Consider the following 23,594-nt stretch of genomic DNA (forward strand, 5'->3'; position numbering starts at 1 on the left):
ATGATCTGCCCTTGCCTATTTATTAAACCAAATCCTTCTAATGTTGAAAAGATTTGGAGAGAAGATGTAACCTTACCTTTTCCCTCCCCTTTCATTCCTCACCCTTCATTTTCCCTCCCTTCCCTTTCTCTTATACTTTTGCCATGTTTGGTAAATGGCTTTTTGATGGTTTTTTGGTTAGCTTTTGGCTTTTTTTATGTGGTCAAACAGCCAAAAAATGTGGTTAGTGATTGGCTTTTTAGTCAGCGAAATCCTGGCTTTTAAGCCAAAATGAAAAAGTTGCTTTGAGTAGCTTTTTTTGTTGGCTTGTTGGCCCATAAATTATCTAATAAACAACCAACAACCAATAATTAATTTACCAAACACTTTTATAAACATCCAGCTTAAACAACCAATTTCAAAAGCCATTATAAACAGTCAAACATTCCAGCTGGTCAAACAAGCCAAGTGAACCACCCAACAGCCAACCGCCAATAACCATTTGCCAAACAAGGCCTTTGTTATCCAAACAAACCATTACACAAAGTATTACATAAGGTTGGGGTAGAGGCATTTATAGTTTAAACCTATAACCCATTGTATATAGACCTTAAGTATAAATAAGGTGGTGCCCTGTGATGCATGGGTACTTCTAATTATCATCGTACCCGTATCGAACATGCAATACGCACCCATATCCTTATAGGCACCGGGTACTTTAATACATAAATTTATTATATTTTTAGAAAAATTTTTTTAACAAACTTTGCTTTAAATTTGAGCCCTTTCCCTAAATAATGTTAGCAAAACACCCAATTCCATAAATACAGTCTCTCTCTTTTCTTCTTTTTTTTTTTTTTTTTGACAAAAACCGAGCAAAGAGATTTACGAAGTATTAATCAAATGGAGAGTTCAGGTCAGCAATTACAAAATCAGAGATACTCCCTCTTCCATCCATACTCTAAGCTCATCCTGTTCTTTTAAGCTTTTGGGCAGAGCAGAGCAAAGCAGAACAGAGCTAGGCTTCCACACACTGCGGAGCAGAGCATGGCAGGGCAGAGCAGATTTCAACAGAGTAGTGCAGAACAGAGCAGAGCAGGACAGAGCAGAGTAGAACTAAGCTAGAATAGGGCCAACTAGAACTAAGCTTTGCTAGCTCGTGTACAACGCGATTACCATCTTTCTTTGCAAAGGAGTACGAACACCCCTGGCAACGAAAGGCTAGCTTTAATATATCATTGACGATCAGTCCAAAAACATAAATACAGTCTTTTTTTCAAATGTTCTCACTTTACCGTCTATGTCACCGATTCAAGGGAATTTTATTATTTTACAATTTAAGTGAAAAATCGCTACTTTTATACTTACTCAAAACCGAGGTAGCGGTTTCTTGTTTAATAAACATCCGCTACCATAGTACCATTTATTCAAGCAACAAGAATTTCAGCCTCGACTACGAAGAACACCTCCTCCCTTTTCTGTTGACGGTGGTGCTCCTCCCCTACTGCCACTGGCTTCTTGCCACCCTACTGCCGTCGTTTTAGCCCCCCAACCCCATCTTGGTGCTGGGTGTAAATTAGGGGTCAGATGAAGGGTTGTTTTATATTATTACCTTAATTTTGTTCTTATTTTCAATTCACATAATAAATTTGACACAAAATAAACATTGATTTTGGAGATTGTATATAATGGTGACTTTGTAGGAACAACAAGAATTAAAGCTTGTGACTGGTTTTCATGTTGAAAACCACTACTTTGTTTTGATATAAACTGCTACTTCAAGTAGCAATTTATAGCTGAACCAACAAAAAAAATAAAAAAAAGGGTTTATTTATTTTAGCTTACGTGGACAGTATAATGGGAATTAATAAAAGATTGACCGCAATTTGGAAATTGGGTGTTTTGCTAGCATTATTTAGGGAAAGAGCTCTTTAAATTTTTTCATTTTGATGATTTTTTGTATTCTTAGAATATATAAATTAAAATTTATCAAACGTTATTAAAAATTTCATGAAATATATTTTTGAAAAATAAATTATATATCATAGTTAATTAGCCACACCCGTATCCTCTATAATCTAAACAGTTGTAGGGATGACAATTCAATCCGAGTTCGATTCGAATCCGACCCGATTCGAAGGAAAAAGTCTAGTACGAATCCATTAAAAAATAGTCCGAATCCGAATCCGACTAAATAGATTCGAATCTGAAAAGGAGGTGGATCGGATTTGGACCTTTCACAAAGTCTGACTCCGGATCCGAATCCAACCAATATGATGTAAGAAATGAAATTTATTAGGAAAATTATTAGCATATATTAGTATATCACATAAATGGGGCGGATTTTATCAAATGTCTGAATAAACAAATTGAATTAGGATGCAAAAATTTTAAATCGGATCAGACTCGGATCAAGCAAATTTGAATTCATATTTGAGTCCATAAATCCATTTATTAAGCGGATCGGATTTGGATTTAGCCCCATCTAACCTGAATTCAATCCGTTGCCTTACCTAAACAATGGTATTGTGTTATTTGTATACCTAGAGTTAGGCCTAAAAAGCTGGGTTATACAATAGAGTTTGTACAATCATTGAATTTGTCGTCACACAAGTACACAACAAGCACATCAAGTGGGGCCATTCATTTAGACTAAAAACGTGATTCCATTTGCTCCATTTTACAAGTCACAAAGTCAAGAGTAAACGTTAATGCAAAGTCTCAATCCACAAGTTTGTCAAGGCAAGTTCCACCAAGACCAAGAAAATTTTGTTTATTCGGAGAGTACTTTGCAACATTCTCATTATTCATCATGTACCTCATACAAAAACATCATTTATAATTTAATTAATTATAAAACAAATTATAAACAAACCACCATAAGTATGTATTGAGTAATAATTAGCAACACAACTACACAAGTGTCGTAATAATTAACTCCTTTGGAGTGGTCTAAAATTTGAGATTAACCATACGGAATTAATGGCATATGTCATTGTCTCTTGTTTAATTGGACCTATAATATTTCCTCCGTTTTTCTTTTATTACACCATAAGGATTTTTACACTATTCACTTTATCTTCTTTGACCATCTTTTGTGATTATCTATTAGGAAAAACACAATCATGTAGGATTTAGTTAGATTCGTCTTGAAATCTACTTTTCAAATATCAATTTTTTATAATTTTTACAAAAGTATAATTAAACATATTAATAGCCAAGGTAATGCAATGGCAAGTGTGAAACCCCTTATGGTGCAATAAAAAAAGAACGAAGGAAGTAATAAATATATTGTACACCTATAATAATAAATATATTTTTACCAATTGATGTCAATAATTATAGATTTTTTTTATATATTGCCCTCATATGTGTACAAGGAAACATACATTTTAACCAGTATTTAGCTATGAAAAATGGCTCGGACATTACCTAAAATTAACAATTACTCGTAAATCTCAATATATTAGATGAACCCCGTGCGATGCACGGTTTGTTTGAATTTTTAAAAATATATATTTTTTTAATGTATGTGCTAAAATTTGTTATATATTTAGATAAATTTCATAATATCAAAAGATAATATTTTATATTTAATTAATTTAAACTTAAAAATCTCATTCAACAATTTTGCTTACATGGCATTTAAATTATTTAATTTAAAAAGAAATTAATAATCCTACAATTAAAATTTAAACTTAATATTTATTGGTTACAATTAAAATTTATAATCCTACGTGGCGCGGAAAAAACTCTCCTTTATATATATATATTAGATTCTCTTAAAATACGACTTATACAAAACTAAATTTGATTAACAATAACAATTACGATTACCACTGCACATAGCCACATACACCCTCATGAGTCCAGATGAACCCACCACAAAAATAGACACATTTGGGCTTTTTATAATCAGCACCTGAGTTCACTTAACATGGTACGGAGAAATTCACTATTTCATGTGAAATAAGCAAAAAGCAGCCATCTTTTTGGAAAAATTAAAAATAAAAAATTCAAAATTCAGGCGTAGAAAAGTCCAATTGGATTTTAAATTGGTTTCATTATCACACTAATTAATAATTAATCAAGCTTTTAAGAATACCCACCAATTTTTTGTAGATTGTAAAATTAAGAGAGAGAATTAGGAGTGAGAAAGAGCGAAGCAACAATGGCGGAATCCAAAACTGTGCATTCTCCCATTGTCACTTATGCATCAATGATATCACTTCTCTCCTTTTGCCCACCTTTTGTTATTCTATTGTAAGCAAAATTTACCCTTTTCTTCTTTAAGTTTTTTTTTGATGTTTTTGGTTTAAGTTTTAGTGTTTTCTAATTCTTGTTGTTTAGTGAATTAATTTCTGGTTTAGATCTGTGATAACCCTCGTTTTGATCATTAATTGTATTAATTTTTTTTTTATGTTTTTTGGGATGTGAAATGGATAGATTTTGAGTTATATTTCTTGGGTTTAATTATTATTATTGTTGTTGTTGTTATAATTATAATTTATATTTAAGATTGATGGATTTGTTAATGGGGTCTTAAATTTCTGGGTTTCATGTTTGATAATTATTTCAATTGTTTAATAAGGTGTGATTTGTCAATGGCATAATAGTGTTATACTAACATACTCCGCACTTACTGGTTACTAATTTACTATTTGTCTATGTTTAAATAATTAATTGGGTGTTTTTTTTTAACCATGTTTATATAATTGGTGTGTCCTGTTTTTGGTGTTGATGCTGCTTTACTTTCAGGTGTTTCTTGTCTCTATTGGAACAAGAAGCCACTCCTGTTATTTAATATGGATTTAATATTCAGTTATTTTGTATACCAAATGGTCTACATGTGGTATGGTGGCCGTAAGGATGATCTTATTTTTTACACAATAGATTAAAACACCTGAAACTTTCAACGTAACGATGTTTATGACATGTTATTAGGCCCGATTCACACCACATGATGTTTTTAATCGATTTATTTTATTCAATTAAGCTGTTTTTATTGAGTAAAAAATGGTTGTTGATCATTTCCATTAGTTTTTTCTCATATTTAAATTGATTTTTATCGACTAAAAATCATTGCCTTGGGAGTTATCAATCGATGGAGACATCTACAATTTTCTTGTAAAAGCCCGTATGTGACAATTACCTTCTTTTTGTCTTTTAACTCGGTCTGTTAAACCTATTGATTCCCATGTGCACATTTCTTGGAGGGCATTTACACAGTATGATGATTAGCTTGCAAATTATAAATGACTGTACTCAATGGAATTGTTGCTGATTTTAAGGTTTGATAGAAATGAAAAAATATAGTAGTGGAAGATTAGCTTCACCAACATTGTAAAGCAGATTTGCATTGTTAGATATTCATATATGGCAATCATCAGCATTAACTTTAGATGTAATTGATTTACATGTGAGAGTTTTGAATTCTGTGGTAACTCAAGTATCCTTGCTATAACTTATAAGCATTTCTTCCCAATTGATTTGACATTACCTCATCAAGTACTGGAATCTTAGAAATATTTGGACCTGGTTAGTGAAAGAAAATGCTCCATAATTCATACAGAAACAAGTAGAACAATAATTGCTGCTTGAATGGGTAAAACTTTTATTTTTAACTTATGGCTGATAGTTTTTGCATCTTGCTACTTTAGCCAGTGGGTTTCCCGCTGCCAGTCCCAAGCCTGGATAAAGGAGGAGGGTTACGGTAGGCCAGTGACAGCCAGTATAAAACTTCGTCACATCCCATGACATGAGCCAAACAGATATTTTCGTGGGGGCGTTCCCTACTCAGCGACGCGCTGCACTTCCTAGACCCGGGTGTAGTGATAAGTATGCAAGGGTTGCTAGGTCGTCGCCCAGAAGCGACGCGCCACATTGCCCGAGTGTGGTGTCAAATGAGCAAGGGCGTGCCATTGGGGCGTTCCCTACTGAGCGACGCGCTGCACTTCCCAGACCCGGGTGCAGTGATAAGTATGTAAGGGTTGCTAGGTCGTCGCCCAGAAGCGACGCGCCATATTGCCCAATTGTGGTGTCAAATAATCAAGGGCTTGGAGTTGGGATCAGGAGGGAGCGTGGGAGAAAAGAATTTAGTTTGCGGATTGGTTCTTGGAATGTGGGGTCTCTTACGGGAAAATCAGCAGAATTGGTAGAAGTAATGAAAAGACGACGCGTGAACATCATGTGCCTCCAAGAGACAAGATGGACAGGAGAAGGAGCTCGAGGCTTGGTTTTGGGGTATAAGGTATGGTATGTTGGGCAAGAAACGAGCCACAGAACAAGGAATGGTGGAGCTAGGAACGGAGTTGGTGTGGTTCTCGATGAGAGGTTGGCAAAAGAGGTGATCGAGGTCTATCGGAAGAACGATAGGTTGATAAGGCTGAAGTTGCTATGTGGCAAGGAGATTGTGAATGTTATCAGTGCTTATGCTCCCCAAGTGGGTTTAGATGCAGAAGAGAAACGACAATTTTGGGAGGACCTAGACGAGGTGGTGCAGGGTGTCCACCACTCAGAGAAGTTATATATTGGAGGGGATCTAAATGGGCACGTTGGGGCGAGCCGAGATGGCTATGAGAGTGTCCATGGAGGCTTTGGGTATGGGCAGAGGGACGCCGGTGGTGAAGCTATTATGGATTTTGCCCAATCATATGATTTAATTTTGGCTAATACTTGGTTTAAGAAGAGGGATTCACACTTGATAACTTTTCGGAATGGAGCAAATGCAACTCAAATAGACTTCCTGCTCACAAGGAGCATAGATAGACAAAGTTGCATAAACTGTAAGGTTATCCCAGGGGAGAGTGTGGTCACCCAACACCGGCTATTGGTAATGACTATTCGTCTGAAAGAGAAGGCGAAGAAAAAAGTTAAACAAGAAGAACCAAGGATAAGATGGTGGACCCTAAGGGATGCAAAAGCTAAGGTTTTTACAGAAAAGGTAATTGAAGAAGCGGATTGGGATGGAGAGGTGGATCCGGACAAGACTTGGTTACGAATGAAGAACTGTTTCCTAAGAGTGGCCAAAGAGGTCTTAGGGGAAGTAAGGGGAAGAACTTCGGTACAGAGAGATACTTCGTGGTGGAATGAAGAGGTGAAAGCAGTAATTAAGCAAAAAAGGGAATGCTATCAAGCCTTAGGAAAATGTAGGAGTGATGAAACCTTTGCAGCGTATAAGGAGGCTAAGAGTAAGGCAAAGGCAGCTGTTCGCCAAGCAAAAGAAAAGGCATATCAGGAGGTTTATGAAAAGCTTGATTCCAAGGAGGGAGAAAGGATCATTTATAAGATGGCAAAGAGAAGACAAGAGGCAAGGAAGGATATTGGCATGGTGAAGTGTGTCAAAGATAAGAACCAAATGGTCCTAGTGCAAGAGGAGGGCATCAAGGACAGGTGGAAGGGGTACTTCGATGAATTATTTAATGGAAGTAATGGAGTTGTGATAGGAGATACCTCTATGAGTGATGAAGAAATCAACATGGAGTATGTGCGAAGGATTAGGAGAGTAGAGGTGGAGATTGCACTGAGGAAGATGAAACCTAAGGCGGAGGGTTGACAAAAGATTTCCCTATTACAATCGGATTGCATCAAGGGTCTGCATTAAGCCCTTTTCTTTTTGCAACGGTTCTAGATGAATTAACTAGACCAATTCAAGATGAGGTTCCATGGTGTATGCTGTTCGCAGATGATATCGTTTTGGTGGATGAGACTAAGGATGGGGTTAATGTCAAGTTGGAGCAATGGAGGCAAAGGTTGGAATCTAGAGGGTTTAAGCTAAGTCGGAGTAAGACTGAATATTTGGTATGTCGTTTTGGCACTCAGAGGGGGACAAGCAATGAAGTGGTGAGTTTGGATGGAAAGGATTTGACCATGAGTGAATGTTTTAAGTACCTAGGGTCGATCATCCAGAAGAATGGTGACATTGATCAAGACGTGACCCACATGATTAAGTCAGGGTGGCTTAAATGGAGAGCGGCCACGGGAGTGTTATGCGACCGCAGCATTCCCTTAAAGTTGAAGGGAAAATTCTACAGGACTGCCATAAGACCAGTGTTGCTCTATGGTACAGAATGTTGGGCTTCTAAGAAAGAGCATATTAAAAAGATGGAGGTTACGGAAATGCGCATGTTAAGGTGGATGTGTGGAAACACTTTAAGAGATAGAATCAGAAATGAGGTTATTCGCAAGAAAGTAGGTGTGGCGGGCATTGTAGATAAATTAAGGGAAAATCGTCTGCGTTGGTTTGGACATGTAAGACGGAGACCCGAGGGTGCACCGGTGCGAAGAGTGGAAGAGTGGGACCATGGAGGGATTAAACGAGGAAGAGGGAGACCAAAGATGACTTGGTTGGAAGGAGTGAGGAAGGATATGAAGTGCATGGATTTACGTGAGGATGAAGTTTTGGATCGTAAGGGATGGAGGAGAAAGATTTATGTTGATGACTACACGGAATAATCAAATTTGGTTCATGTTAGCCGACCCCACTTTTGGGATTAAGGCTTTGATTGATTGATTGATTGATTGATTGATTGCTACTTTAGCCTAATGAATGTCACATGTCAAAGAATCTACTAGAAACTGGTCTGTAGATTCAGAAATCCGAGCTCTGCATTGATTGAGATTGTTTTTTTTGGGTACCCAAGTAATCAACTGAGTTTCCTAATTTGATGTAAGAACAAGCGAAGTTCTCTTTCTGACACATCAAGTGCTATTCTTAGACTTTTTACGCACCTTATTTCAGTGATAAATAATCTATGCTGCAGATGTGATCTGAGCTTTGGAACTTATTTCCGCCTCTTTATTTTGTAGCTGAGATGCTATGTTGATTTCTGTTGAAGTTGAAAATTTTCTGTCCAATGCAGATGGTACACTATGGTACATGCTGATGGCTCTATCTCTCAAACTTGGCTATACTTGAGGGAGCATGGGTTACAAGGTTTTGTTGACATGTGGCCTAAACCCACATTCACTGCATGCAAAATCATCTTCTGTTATGGAGCATTTGAGGCTGCACTTCAGCTATTGTTACCTGGAAAAAGGGTGGAAGGCCCTATATCTCCCACCGGAAATCGTCCTGTTTACAAGGTGTGTTATGGCTATTCTTGTTATTGAAATATAATCTTATGTGTACATTTATATTATGAAACTGGACGTTGTCTCACTGAAATCATGGCTTTCCTTTTGTGTCTATTGTAGGCTAATGGAATGCAAGCATATTTTGTCACTTTGGTCACTTATCTTGGGCTCTGGTGGTGAGTAACTTTACTGTTCTCACTTTTTACAGATTCTCAAATAAGTATTTTAAACTTTAAAATTAACCACTTGGTTCCTATAATTGTCCCAGTTTTCCTCCATGGCAATAACTGGCTAAATATTTACACCATTTTAAGTTTCTGTTACAAACTAGTAGAGGCTAAGTGGATTTTGTATCTAATGTTGCAAGTTCAAATCTTGTACCTTGAATCTTTAATGTCTAGTGTAAGGTATAATAGGGCTGGGTTTTTTTTAAAAATTATATAAAAGAAGGCAAAAAAGCTGGTCATATATCACAGTATCATACAGTGACTTAGTGGTGCTCAAAAGTCAAAATTGCTCGGTTCGTTTCAGTAGCTCCTATGATTCCCATACTACATTTGTAGACTAATGAAGTTTGTACATGTTGTCTAGAGATCTTGCTTGTATGTCACTTTTCTGTTACTATGTATTTGGTATATAGCTGGGATGCTTACTTTTATGTTTATTTTGTTAAGATTGAAAAGGGAGAGAGTTTAACCAAAAAAAAAAAAAAAAAAAAAAAAAAAAAAAAAAGAAAAGAAAAGAAAAGGGAGAGTTTAACAAATATTTTTATTATTGATATTTCTTAAAATTGGCATGTCATACACACCATAAATTTTATTCCTGGAAGGCATGTTAGATCCTTGCTTCCTTGTTAACAGAACCTGTGTAAATAACAATCAATGTGTGGCACTAACATGTATTACATTTTATCCAACTGTTCATTTTCTCGGTCTGCTTTCAGGTTTGGTATCTTCAATCCAGCGATTGTGTATGATCATTTGGGAGAGATATATTCAACACTGATAGTTGGAAGCTTCATCTTTTGCATCTTCCTGTACATAAAAGTGTGTTATTTTAAAGAATATAATTGACATCTTCCTTTCTTTTAATCATGCATGGTCTTTAATATCAGAGTGCTGGTTCACATGTAGGGGCATGTTGCACCATCGTCATCTGATTCTGGTTCCTGTGGAAACTTCATAATTGATTTCTATTGGGTGAGCTTAACTGAACCATAATAACATCTGTATTTGTTCTCTCATCTTTCCTTTTTCTTGTTTAAATTCGTGCTTCGCTTCATGTGTTACATTGGAATATTGGATACACATTATAAAACCCATGCTTGTGTGGAGAATGTTGAAAGACTTGAAACTAAAATGCTGAGAAATCTTTGCCTCCTTGGTGGATTTTAACCCAGGAATGTGTCTGACATGGACTAGAGACTTAACTTACTGACAAATTCCATTTTTTGGGCTGCTAGTATACATGACCTTAAACAATTAGCGAACTTACTATTTTATCCCCCCTCCTGATAATTAGAAATATAGTGGCTTTGACATAAATTAGATCCTACAGAACCTCATGTGCGTTGAACATGATGTTTAGAATCATTCATGCACTGATATTGTGATTGCTGTGTTTCCTAGGGTATGGAGCTATATCCACGAATTGGTAAGAACTTCGACATTAAAGTTTTCACGAACTGCAGATTTGGGATGATGTCTTGGGCAGTTCTTGCCTTGACCTACTGTATAAAGTAGGTAACTCTTCTGAGAATGCTTCTGATCTGAATGTCAAATATGTGCATAATTTAGGCTTGAATTTTCAAACAAAAGCTATTTGGTTTAGAATTGTCTTTGACCATAGGTGTACTCTATAAAAAGGAAGAACTGAAAAACAGCAACAAATTACTTGTAAAGGAAATCATTATCTAATTTAGGAAGCTGATATTTAATTTGTAAGACTTGTACACGTAATGTTTATGTTTTATTGGTACTGAAAGCTTTTTCTCCTTATTTGGGCATTAATATCTACAGTATGAGATGTATGGAAAGGTTGCTGATTCCATGCTGGTCAATACCATTTTAATGGTAGTGTATGTCACAAAGTTTTTCTGGTGGGAAGCGGGGTATTGGAATACCATGGACATTGCCCATGACCGAGGTTTGTAGTTTCCAATTTTCTTTTTATTGTTTCACAAGTATCTGGTTGACTGGTTAGTCTTATTATTAGGTTGATATATAGTTGAGGTTGAGCCTGGATGAAAATTTAGCTGGATCACATGTCTTTCCAGCAACAAGAAAAGCCAAGCAATCTAGCTTGTACCTATTTAATCTGTTTACTAACATTTATATACATTGTATATTCGTATATATTATCCTATAACTGAAATTTCTAAATGGTCATGGATAGTGTCATAATGTCATTATTTTTGCTCAAAACCTCGAACCTATTTTGTTGGTTGAATTCTCAGAGCAAAATGATCCTTTCTAGTTTTAGTGGTTTACACAACATATAATAAATGTGGAGATTTTCCAGGCAATTTTCTTGATTAGGGGTGTTTTTTATTTTATTTTATTTTTAATTTATTTATTTATTATTATTATTATATAAAAAATGAAATGATATCAAAGCGTACTTTGAATGTTGGAATTCTGCCTCTGTTTTTTTATTTTATTTTTTCCATTGTGTCTTGTATTCTGCAAATTTGATTCTGGCAGCTGGTTTCTACATTTGCTGGGGATGCTTGGTGTGGGTCCCATCAGTGTATACTTCTCCGGGCATGTATTTGGTTAACCACCCTGTTCATCTTGGAATTCAGGTAACTGTATATATGAGAAGTATCCTAGATTGAGTAGAGTCAGTGTATAGTAGTTCATCATTGTAGAAAAGTGGATCACATATCATTTCCTGACAATCCTTTTTACCTGTGCTGCAGCTCTCACTATACATTCTTGTGGCTGGTATTTTGTGCATATATATCAATTACGACTGTGACAAACAGAGACAGGAATTTCGCCGTACTAATGGAAAAGGCTTGGTTTGGGGGAAACCTCCATCAAAGGTTCATCTTGAATTGCCATGAGTTTTCCCCGTTTCACCTTTACTTTTGCATTTTTACTTTTTGTTATAGACCCGGTGTCAGTCTATTACACTTTTCTTTTTCCCTTTTGTACACAATCCTGTATCTCTGATTTTGTCTTTTTCATATTTCATTTAAAAGACTATGATGCTTAAGTAGATAAATCATTTACAGATTCAAGCCTCTTACACTACAACATCAGGAGAATCCAAGACTAGCCTTCTCTTGACCTCAGGGTGGTATGTTTCTTGGTCATTATGATTAGTCTTGTACATCATTACGTCTTGCAGAGCATAGTTTTCAGTTCTGCATTTCCTGGGATAGGACCATGGTGGTGGTCTTTGACTGTTTTCAGGGACAGCTTTATATAACTCGGTGATTTCTACATCTTTGATTCACAGGTGGGGTTTATCTCGACATTTTCATTATGTCCCAGAAATTTTAGCTGCTTTTTTCTGGACAGTTCCAGCTCTTTTTAATCATGTAAGTAAATGTTCTGGTAAACCTTTTTCTTTTTACAGACCTGTGTTTGTCAAAATTCCATTGACTGAACTGTTGTATTGTGCTTCGTTTCTGCAGTTTCTTCCTTACTTTTATGTGATATTCCTCACTATCCTCCTTGTGGACCGAGCTAAAAGGGATGACGATCGGTGCCGATCCAAGTAAGGAAATACGTACTGTTACTATATAAGTCTAAGTTTTCACCATAGCAAAGAACCACTGCATGCTTGTTTCTTTTGATAAATAAAGGGGCTGGACCCGTGTTTGTCCAAGAATCACTGCATGCTTGTTAAATTGCCATCCTATATCTCTATTTAGGTTCTTTTCTTTTCTTTTAAGCTCTGAAATTAATATGTTGTTTGTGACACTTTGCAGGTATGGCAAGTACTGGAAAACCTACTGTGACAAGGTTCCCTACAGGATTATTCCGGGAATTTATTGAGATTATCTTTTGTATGAGCTGTGTAATTTAAGTCATAGCTATGTAGCTTTGCTATATCATCGCTCAATGTTGTACTTTCTAATTTAAGTCGTGAACTCTGTTAATTATGTGTAAATATTCAATGGCTGTAGTATATTGGGCATCTTCCTTGTTTCTTTGGGGAATATAAGAGGTTTGATGTTTAAATGCTGTAGTACTAGATACATTACTGAATCTTACCTTTGCACCTTAAGAGGGCACGGGTTTTCTCCTCGAAACTTCTAGTTTTCATCCTTCAGGGGAGTGGTTTTCTTCAGTTTTAATATCTGATGTCAGACAATTGCAGCAGGCACTGAACTACTATGATCATTTTTAGCTAGATAGAGAATTTTATCAATTCAACCCTTTCATTTATAACCTAAGGAGGGAATATTGGATGGGTGTTGAATTTGTTGACTCGAAGAACTCCATTCCTCCTGGGAGTGAAGAATAGTGTGCAGTCCTCAAGTTTACACAGCCTATCTTAACAACTCTCAAATTTTAATACTCCGTAATTCCTGCTATAATACCAGCAGAAACCTTGTCATGATAGAGTGTGCAGTATTTCATCGCTTAATTCACGTAGTGAGCAAACGTGGCATCTATTTTTGGACATAGTAAAATAGTATATGTGACACATCAAATCCAGGCGGAGGGAGGATTATTGTAGCAAACCAGAATAATTCATACCATAGAACAGATTAAAGTGAATTATGTAGAATAACAGGCACAGTATGAAATATGAATGCAGTGTCTTACTTGGATCAGCATCGGTCATCAACCCTTTTAGCTCGGTCCGCCAGAAGGATGGTGAATAATATGACTAGAAATAAGGAACTATTGAGGAAAAGCACAATACAAGAGAGAGAGATGGGAGAAATAAGAACACTTGTCGTACATTTTTGGTGAAAGTGAGGAGCAAAGCCAAATATATAAAACATCTTATAAACACTCGTAACCCATTTGATGAATTAAAGTAGAATTCTTATATAAAAGTTGAGTTATCCTTCTTTTTATCACTTAATTTAAGCAGTGATGTTAGAAAATTCAATCATAAACCATTACTATTTAAGAAAATGTGACAACTTTTTCTAAACATTATAAATTTAAAATTTTTATCAATTGTAAAAAATAATATCGAAGGGGAGGGGTGTTTGGGGATGAAGACCACTGGAACATTATTGTAATGCTTTGAGGAAAATGAAAAATTACACAATGTAACAAATTAATAAGAAACTCCACAATCCTAAGGTCAAGAGAAAAACTATTGTTGATTTCTCTTGATGCTGTAGCATGACTGTATGAGCCTACAATCGCAGGAGTATCTACCTACTTCAGCACTCTGCAATTCTGCATGATAGAATTTGAACAGCACTCGAAAAGAAATGATATATCAGTCTCAGATATGTATAAGAAGATTGCATTCAGATCAGAAGTAGGAAAGGACATCAGAAATAGACACGGCAAGTGAAGGCTAAATGTGCCTTTGTTGAGCTTTCCCTCAATTCCCCAATCCAAGAATTTACCATTTGTTATGTGAATCCTGTTTTTGTATGTCACGGACATATACATTGAAGGAACCTGCACCAAGCATCCCCAACAAAGGTAGATCCGGCTGCCCGAGTCAAATTTGTAGTGATAATGTTCAGCATCACATAAGATTGTTTCAAGTTTTTGAAGAACTGAAGAGTGAAGACTAACTTTGATCTTAACTCGAAAAGGTAACGAACAAGTGGAAAACTTAAGAGATGCTGAAACTACAAACCTCGATCATGGGTAATGTCAGTGGTGCCTTGTTATGACACCCAGCTTTCCACCAGAAGAACTTCATGATATACACAACTAACACAAGCATTAACATGATATTCTCATAACCTTCCCATACACCTCATACTATTTTAAAGTTTCTGAAGAAACATTTAGTGCCAAGAAATGCCAATTTATAGTCTCATAGATGACAGTAAAGGTATTTTGCTGTTGAAATTATCTTCCCCAAATAGTTATGCAGTTGCTAGATTGAAAACTCCAAATCTGAAAGGGTCGAAACCAAGTCAAGGACACGAGGGTGAGTCCAATACATTTGATTTTCACTTACACTTACCTTATATCAATCAATCAATCAATCAATCAAAGCCTTAATCCCAAAAGTGGGGTCGGCTAACATGAACCAAATTTGATTATTCCGTGTAGTCATCAACATAAATCTTTCTCCTCCATCCCTTACGATCCAAAACTTCATCCTCACGTAAATCCATGCACTTCATATCCTTCCTCACTCCTTCCAACCAAGTCATCTTTGGTCTCCCTCTTCCTCGTTTAATCCCTCCATGGTCCCACTCTTCCACTCTGCGCACCGGTGCACCCTCGGGTCTCCGTCTTACATGTCCAAACCAACGCAGACGATTTTCCCTTAATTTATCTACAATGCCCGCCACACCTACTTTCTTGCGAATAACCTCATTTCTGATTCTATCTCTTAAAGTGTTTCCACACATCCACCTTAACATGCGCATTTCCGTAACCTCCATCTTTTTAATATGCTCTTTCTTAGAAGCCCAACATTCTGTACCATAGAGCAACACTGGTCTTATGGCAGTCCTGTAGAATTTTCCCTTCAACTTTAAGGGAATGCTGCGGTCGCATAACACTCCCGTGGCCGCTCTCCATTTAAGCCACCCTGACTTAATCCTGTGGGTCACGTCTTGATCAATGTCACCATTCTTCTGGATGATCGACCCTAGGTACTTAAAACATTCACTCATGGTCAAATCCTTTCCATCCAAACTCACCACTTCATTGCTTGTCCCCCTCTGAGTGCCAAAACGACATACCAAATATTCAGTCTTACTCCGACTTAGCTTAAACCCTCTAGATTCCAACCTTTGCCTCCATTGCTCCAACTTGACATTAACCCCATCCTTAGTCTCATCCACCAAAACGATATCATCTGCGAACAGCATACACCATGGAACCTCATCTTGAATTGGTCTAGTTAATTCATCTAGAACCGTTGCAAAAAGAAAAGGGCTTAATGCAGACCCTTGATGCAATCCGATTGTAATAGGGAAATCTTTTGTCAACCCTCCGCATGTCCTCACATTTGTTGACACATCCCGATACATATCCTTAACTAGGTCTACATACCTTCGTGGGATACCTTTCTTCAACATTGCCCACCAAAGTATCTCTCTTGGCACCTTGTCATATGCCTTCTCTAAATCAATAAAGACCATATGAAGATCTTTCTTCTTTACCCTATAAAACTCCATCATTTGTCTTATCAAATGGATTGCCTCCATAGTAGATCTCCCAGGCATAAAACCAAATTGGTTATCTGAAATGCTTGTGCATGCCCTCAACCTTTGTTCAATCACCCTTTCCCACAACTTCATAGTATGGCTCATAAGCTTAATTCCTCGATAGTTAGAACAATCTTGAGCGTCTCCTTTGTTTTTATAAACCGGGACCAAGGTGCTCTTCCTCCAATCTTGTGGGATCCTTGTAGCCGTCCATATCTTGTTGAAAAGGTTTGTTAACCAATCAATACCAATCTTACCCAAACACCTCCACACCTCTATCGGTACCCCATCAGGGCCAACCGCCTTCTTAGGTTTCATCTTCCTCAGTGCAATCTCCACCTCTACTCTCCTAATCCTTCGCACATACTCCATGTTGATTTCTTCATCACTCATAGAGGTATCTCCTATCACAACTCCATTACTTCCATTAAATAATTCATCGAAGTACCCCTTCCACCTGTCCTTGATGCCCTCCTCTTGCACTAGGACCATTTGGTTCTTATCTTTGACACACTTCACCATGCCAATATCCTTCCTTGCCTCTTGTCTTCTCTTTGCCATCTTATAAATGATCCTTTCTCCCTCCTTGGAATCAAGCTTTTCATAAACCTCCTGATATGCCTTTTCTTTTGCTTGGCGAACAGCTGCCTTTGCCTTACTCTTAGCCTCCTTATACGCTGCAAAGGTTTCATCACTCCTACATTTTCCTAAGGCTTGATAGCATTCCCTTTTTTGCTTAATTACTGCTTTCACCTCTTCATTCCACCACGAAGTATCTCTCTGTACCGAAGTTCTTCCCCTTACTTCCCCTAAGACCTCTTTGGCCACTCTTAGGAAACAGTTCTTCATTCGTAACCAAGTCTTGTCCGGATCCACCTCTCCATCCCAATCCGCTTCTTCAATTACCTTTTCTGTAAAAACCTTAGCTTTTGCATCCCTTAGGGTCCACCATCTTATCCTTGGTTCTTCTTGTCTAACTTTTTTCTTCGCCTTCTCTTTCAGACGAATAGTCATTACCAATAGCCGGTGTTGGGTGACCACACTCTCCCCTGGGATAACCTTACAGTTTATGCAACTTTGTCTATCTATGCTCCTTGTGAGCAGGAAGTCTATTTGAGTTGCATTTGCTCCATTCCGAAAAGTTATCAAGTGTGAATCCCTCTTCTTAAACCAAGTATTAGCCAAAATTAAATCATATGATTGGGCAAAATCCATAATAGCTTCACCACCGGCGTCCCTCTGCCCATACCCAAAGCCTCCATGGACACTCTCATAGCCATCTCGGCTCGCCCCAACGTGCCCATTTAGATCCCCTCCAATATATAACTTCTCTGAGTGGTGGACACCCTGCACCACCTCGTCTAGGTCCTCCCAAAATTGTCGTTTCTCTTCTGCATCTAAACCCACTTGGGGAGCATAAGCACTGATAACATTCACAATCTCCTTGCCACATAGCAACTTCAGCCTTATCAACCTATCGTTCTTCCGATAGACCTCGATCACCTCTTTTGCCAACCTCTCATCGAGAACCACACCAACTCCGTTCCTAGCTCCACCATTCCTTGTTCTGTGGCTCGTTTCTTGCCCAACATACCATACCTTATACCCCAAAACCAAGCCTCGAGCTCCTTCTCCTGTCCATCTTGTCTCTTGGAGGCACATGATGTTCACGCGTCGTCTTTTCATTACTTCTACCAATTCTGCTGATTTTCCCGTAAGAGACCCCACATTCCAAGAACCAATCCGCAAACTAAATTCTTTTCTCCCACGCTCCCTCCTGATCCCAACTCCAAGCCCTTGATTATTTGACACCACAATTGGGCAATATGGCGCGTCGCTTCTGGGCGACGACCTAGCAACCCTTACATACTTATCACTGCACCCGGGTCTGGGAAGTGCAGCGCGTCGCTCAGTAGGGAACGCCCCAATGGCACGCCCTTGCTCATTTGACACCACACTCGGGCAATGTGGCGCGTCGCTTCTGGGCGACGACCTAGCAACCCTTGCATACTTATCACTACACCCGGGTCTAGGAAGTGCAGCGCGTCGCTGAGTAGGGAACGCCCCCACGAAAATATCTGTTTGGCTCATGTCATGGGATGTGACGAAGTTTTATACTGGCTGTCACTGGCCTACCGTAACCCTCCTCCTTTATCCAGGCTTGGGACTGGCAGCGGGAAACCCACTGGCGGAGTTTACACTTACCTTATATGAGCTTTTTTATTTTTTTCATGGTCCGAACTTAATTAAGCTGAACCTATAACAATAGAACTACAAACAATCTTGAATTGCTGAAAAACAAGTAAAATCAGTCAATCTACCTACCACCAAAGTCCATGCATGATAAGAGATCAAAGTGATATGATATAATTGTAGACCATTTGCCTGCAATAGATTCAAGAAAAAAAGCATCAATGAAGCTACATATAGTTTAAAACTAATAAAATTACTAGGTAGATTTCATATGAATCAAATGTACAAGTTATAGGGTACATACAAAAGAAGATCAACAAATATCAGGATTTTATACAGTTCAGAATTAGTTGTCACATTGTCTCAACCTCTCATATAATTAAATTTATGACACGATTTACAAAGATACTTTTGATATAGCTTTATATATTCTATAGCCAACCCTCTACTATCTCTTATTTAATTATAGGCATATTGGAAAATATGACTTTTGATTTTTGAATTGCATAAAAAGTGGGTTGAGGCCATTTTTAGTGAAACCTTATAAACCATGTCTTTTCATGTATAGCTAAGTTTGAGATATAGAGCCATCAGCATGCAACCTTGTATACCATCTGCATTATTTTCAAAGAAAATCAAAACCACAACATCTAATAAAACATTGATATAACCCTCTATACAGTACACCCAAACCAAAAATAGATATCATGCAACCATAAACTATAATCACCAAGTACTCCATATCATATATAGTGTGACCTTGCCTCTCAATGTAAAACATGGCTGGAAGATAACAGATAACAATCTTTGCGTCATCAACTCTTCAAAAAGATAATGGTATTTGCGTCATCAACATACCCGTAATGATTAAAAAAACCGTAAAACCTCTCTAATAATTCACCATAATGCCATAATACAAGTATATTGAGATCGATAGACTTGATTTGTTAGTTCTAAAAAATACAAGTAATAAGTTCATATATTGTTTTAATTACTTCGTACTTATATTTTTTTTGGAAATCTAATTACTTCGTACTTACATTATGCTTATCTTAATGAGATCATTACCGAGTACGGATTAATTCATTAGTACACATCGGGAGCACTTAGAGCTAGGTGCATAGTGCAACAAGGTTCTAAACTTCTAATATAGACAAGCCTAAAAGCCGCGCCCTCCCTTCTTGTTTCCCCCAAATTGAGGATCAAAATAAGAAAATCGAGGAAGAAAGATTTGGGGCATATTCAAATATTTCCAGAAATTGAACTCATCGCTAGGTAATTAATCATTTTCTTTTATTCTCAACACTTTCGTATTCAATTATTATTTTATTTTTCAATTTTATGTTGGTAAGCTCAATTAAATTTTCAGTTTTTTTTTTTATGTAATTTGCTCTGTTAATTTCATCCTTCAACTTCTTCATTTGATAATTCTGGACTAACTAGACGGATTAGGGTTTTCAATTTATCATTGTTATTGCAGTTTAAGGAACTCCCAAATTTAGGTCTTTCCGCTAATTTGATTTTTTTTTTTTTTGTTGGGTATCCAAAATTTTGAAGAAAGCTTATCATAGAATAAATGTTCACTGTTTTTTCACAAATTCGAGGTTACTGTTAATGAGTTTGAGTGTTGACCACTAAAATTGATGTTTATTATGAAATATAGGTGAATTAAGTAAATTTTCAAATAAGGTAAAATGCAGATATAATTTCTTTGTTTTAAGAAGTGCAAATGTAGTGGAAATCACTTTTTCCACCTAGAATGAAACTAGGAGATGCCTTCTATGGTGTTATTGGAATCATGGTGTTAGGTCTGTGCAGTCTTTATGTAATGGTCGTTTTCGAATGTGCCTATTCGTATATATAATTGAGGTGTTGGATGACGGGTGTTTGTAGGGTAATCATGGTGTTAGGTCTGTGCAGTCTTTATGTAATGGTCGTGTTCGAATGTGACTATACTTATGTATAATTGAGGTGTTGGATGATGGGTGTTTGAAGGGGTTTTGGATATTTGGTTTCCTTTCTTGGCTTGTGGTTTTTACAAAATCTAAAGGTCATTACTTCATTTTCATAGCTGGATCTGTGAGGTTGATTCCTGTTATGAATTTTGCCTGCATCGTCCTTAAAGAGTTACAACAATACAGCTCGTAGGACTGGTTATTGAAAATCTTGGTTATAGTTGACTCTAACAAGTTTGTTGGAAACAGAGTGCTTTTTCATCTAATATGTTCTTTAAGTGTAAACAACTAAACATTAGGAATTCATTCTTTTGTGTCGTTACTATTGTACTGACTTCAAGAGTCTGATGTATGTTAACACGAGTGAAGATGAAAATTATGTCATCTAAGGCTAAATGGAGTGGGAAATGGTTGTTAATTTCATAAGTTTGCTGATGTGATGCAATGTTTACCATAATCTTACCTTGGCACTATTATGCTTTCAAGCAAAAGCACAGCTTAATTTACGTTTATAATGTGAATGTTGGAATTTGATATCTGGCTGTCCTGTTTCCAGATAAGATGTCAGCATATGACAATGTTATCGGTGGTAAGCTGAAACTAAAAGGAAAAGCCTTGGATGTGAAGACTGGGGGCATAAAGAAGAAGAAGAAACAAAAGAAACAGTATGACGAAGTTTCAGAAATAAAAGAAGATGAGAAGATAGAAACTAAAGAAGGTGAGAAAATAGATGGTCACTTAGCATTGTAATTATTGAGCTTATTGCTCTTTTTTCTTATTTGTTTGACACCTTAAATATGCAAATCATGTCTTGTATGGTTAAAGTCTATTGTATATACAGTTTCTTCATTCCGGACTCCGGAGCTGTATAGTTTCCTTTTGTGCCATGACTTGATCTCAGTTTCTTGCGTTACATATAGTCTCTCAATTTTTACAGCTACATGGTCTTTGTGGTTTGCAACATTTAGGTGCCTTTGTTTTTACAAAATTTTGAGTTTTTATCATGCTGATATAACAGCAGCCACATACATATTTTTCTTGGCTGGTTCTCTGGCTGGTTGAACATAGAAGAAGACATCTTATGTTTTTTTCCTGAATATTTCATACATCCTATGATCCTCTTTGGAATTTGGCTTGTTAAGTGCTGCCTGACAGTACTCTTATCCAAGTACGACATATATCAGTATTACTACAATTTGCACTAATACCCTTAAGTGAGTGAGAGTTGCCTTTCCAACAATTGTCCTATTTCTAGAGGCAGAATATTATATTGGCCATAATGCCGTATCATAACCACATTGTAAAGGCTTTGATGTTACCGCGATGGTGATATATTGCCATGGCAGTCCAAACCATTGGCATCGTCTGTGGAAGTGGCTTTGAGAGGCATGACCATTTTCATTACTGTGAACACAAACACATCCTATAGGGTGCTGTAGGAAATCTGACTGCAGAGTAACTTCGTTTCAATTCAGGTAAACAGCCATTGCAACTGAAGTTTGATAAGATTGGGATAATTTAACTTGCTTTCCATGGCCTCTCTTTGGCAGTGGCTTTTGCATTGTATTACAGCTTGTAGTACCGTGTCTTGAGATTTATAGTGTATTTTGATTTCTCTAGTCCTTTTTGATAATTGTTTGATTAGCAAGGAGAATCTAGTTGAGTGCGAGACCAATAAACTTCCTCTTGTTGTTAAAGATACCAAGTTAGGGCTTCATAATTTTTGCATCACAAAATCACTTTCCTGAGATTATTTCTTTTGTTACAACATTTGGCAAATAATAGGCATGTTCAGTCTCCTTTCCCTCCCTTTAAGGTTGACAGAGTAATGAAGTTATTCAATCTTTTATGTAGTACTTATGGAGTTATGAGCTAGTGCTAGTTTTACTGATATAGGAAATTAGAAAATCTATTGATTTTTTCACCACCTTATTTTGGCTTTTGGTGTAGGAGAAAATGCCGAATCTGCTCTTACCAATGTAGAGGAGAACAATAACAATGAATCAGACAAGTCCACAGGGAAAGGGAAGGCCCCGAATTTTGCTGATCATCTGACGCCAGCTGAAAAACGATACATAGAGCAGAGAGAGCAGCTTGATGTCCAGAAGTATTCAAAGATGTCTAAGAATTCCCATCGTGACCGTCTAGATGACTTCAATCAGTATCTAGCCAACTTGAGTGAGCATTATGACATTCCAAAAGTTGGACCTGGCTAAGTATCTTGTTTATTTTACTCTTCAAAACAGTTCATTATCAGACTCCTTGTACATTGGGCAGTAAATCGTTTCTAGGTTTCTGTTTGCTAGGTATTGCGTTTCTTTCAAGTATTTGTATTTACAATATTCCTGTAATCAGAGCTTGTAAGCTTGTGCAATATCTTATCTTAAATTTACTTGCTTGAGACTATTATTACTGCCCAGCAGACCAGCACTCCTGCAACCACTCAATTCCGAATGACAAATTTCATTCAAGTTAACATTTGTTTTATGCAGATGGCTTTCAATAGATGTGCTACCATGAAAGTCGAAGATTTTATGCAGTAAACCTTTTTTTTTTTTTTCCTTTTTTTTTTCTTTTTTGAATAACTTGTGTGCAAAACAAATACGAACTGCTTCGAATACGGAGTATAAGTTTTCCCTCAGACAACTTATATTTTGAAAGTTATTGATAGTTTGATTTGAAACTTCTACTAGTTTTTTCCTTCAAACAACTTATGGTCTGATTTGAACTTGGGATAATGATCTTAATTCTTTAAAAGTTTGGTATTGTCTGATTTGATCTAATTTTTTGTTTGATTGTATTGTACCCTAATACCTGATACATAAGAAAAACCATTATCAAACGAAGATTTGTCAATATTTAGTATTTTCCAAATATCTAATATTCACAATTTTATTAACGTGAAAATTCATATAATTTGAAATTATAAAAAGGTTTGGTCTAGTGTTGTTATTTGTGTGCAGAGTAATAAGTTCATAAAATATGACGAAATAAGTGATGTATTATTTATACTTCGTATTAGAAAAGTGACAAAAAATTCTTGAATAATAAGGCTTTTTCATCTGAAA

General features: G+C 36.8%; 1 pseudogene across 1 annotated transcript; it reads left to right on the plus strand.

Annotated features, from left to right (window-relative positions):
* The first annotated feature begins 3,997 nt into the window (after window positions 1–3,997).
* LOC145570208 (7-dehydrocholesterol reductase-like) lies at window positions 3,998–22,935 on the plus strand (annotated as a pseudogene). The gene is made up of 15 exons (XR_014096411.1): window positions 3,998–4,242; window positions 8,841–9,063; window positions 9,175–9,230; window positions 9,998–10,100; window positions 10,188–10,253; window positions 10,683–10,796; window positions 11,073–11,199; window positions 11,757–11,857; window positions 11,975–12,100; window positions 12,293–12,357; window positions 12,520–12,601; window positions 12,698–12,780; window positions 12,995–13,028; window positions 21,088–21,244; window positions 22,477–22,935. The product of XR_014096411.1 is annotated as a 7-dehydrocholesterol reductase-like (transcript).
* The last annotated feature ends 659 nt before the right edge of the window (window positions 22,936–23,594 follow it).

The sequence above is a fragment of the Chenopodium album genome, chromosome 12 (assembly GCF_948465745.1).
Source record: "Chenopodium album chromosome 12, dcCheAlbu1.1, whole genome shotgun sequence".
Taxonomy (NCBI): Eukaryota; Viridiplantae; Streptophyta; class Magnoliopsida; order Caryophyllales; family Amaranthaceae; genus Chenopodium; species Chenopodium album.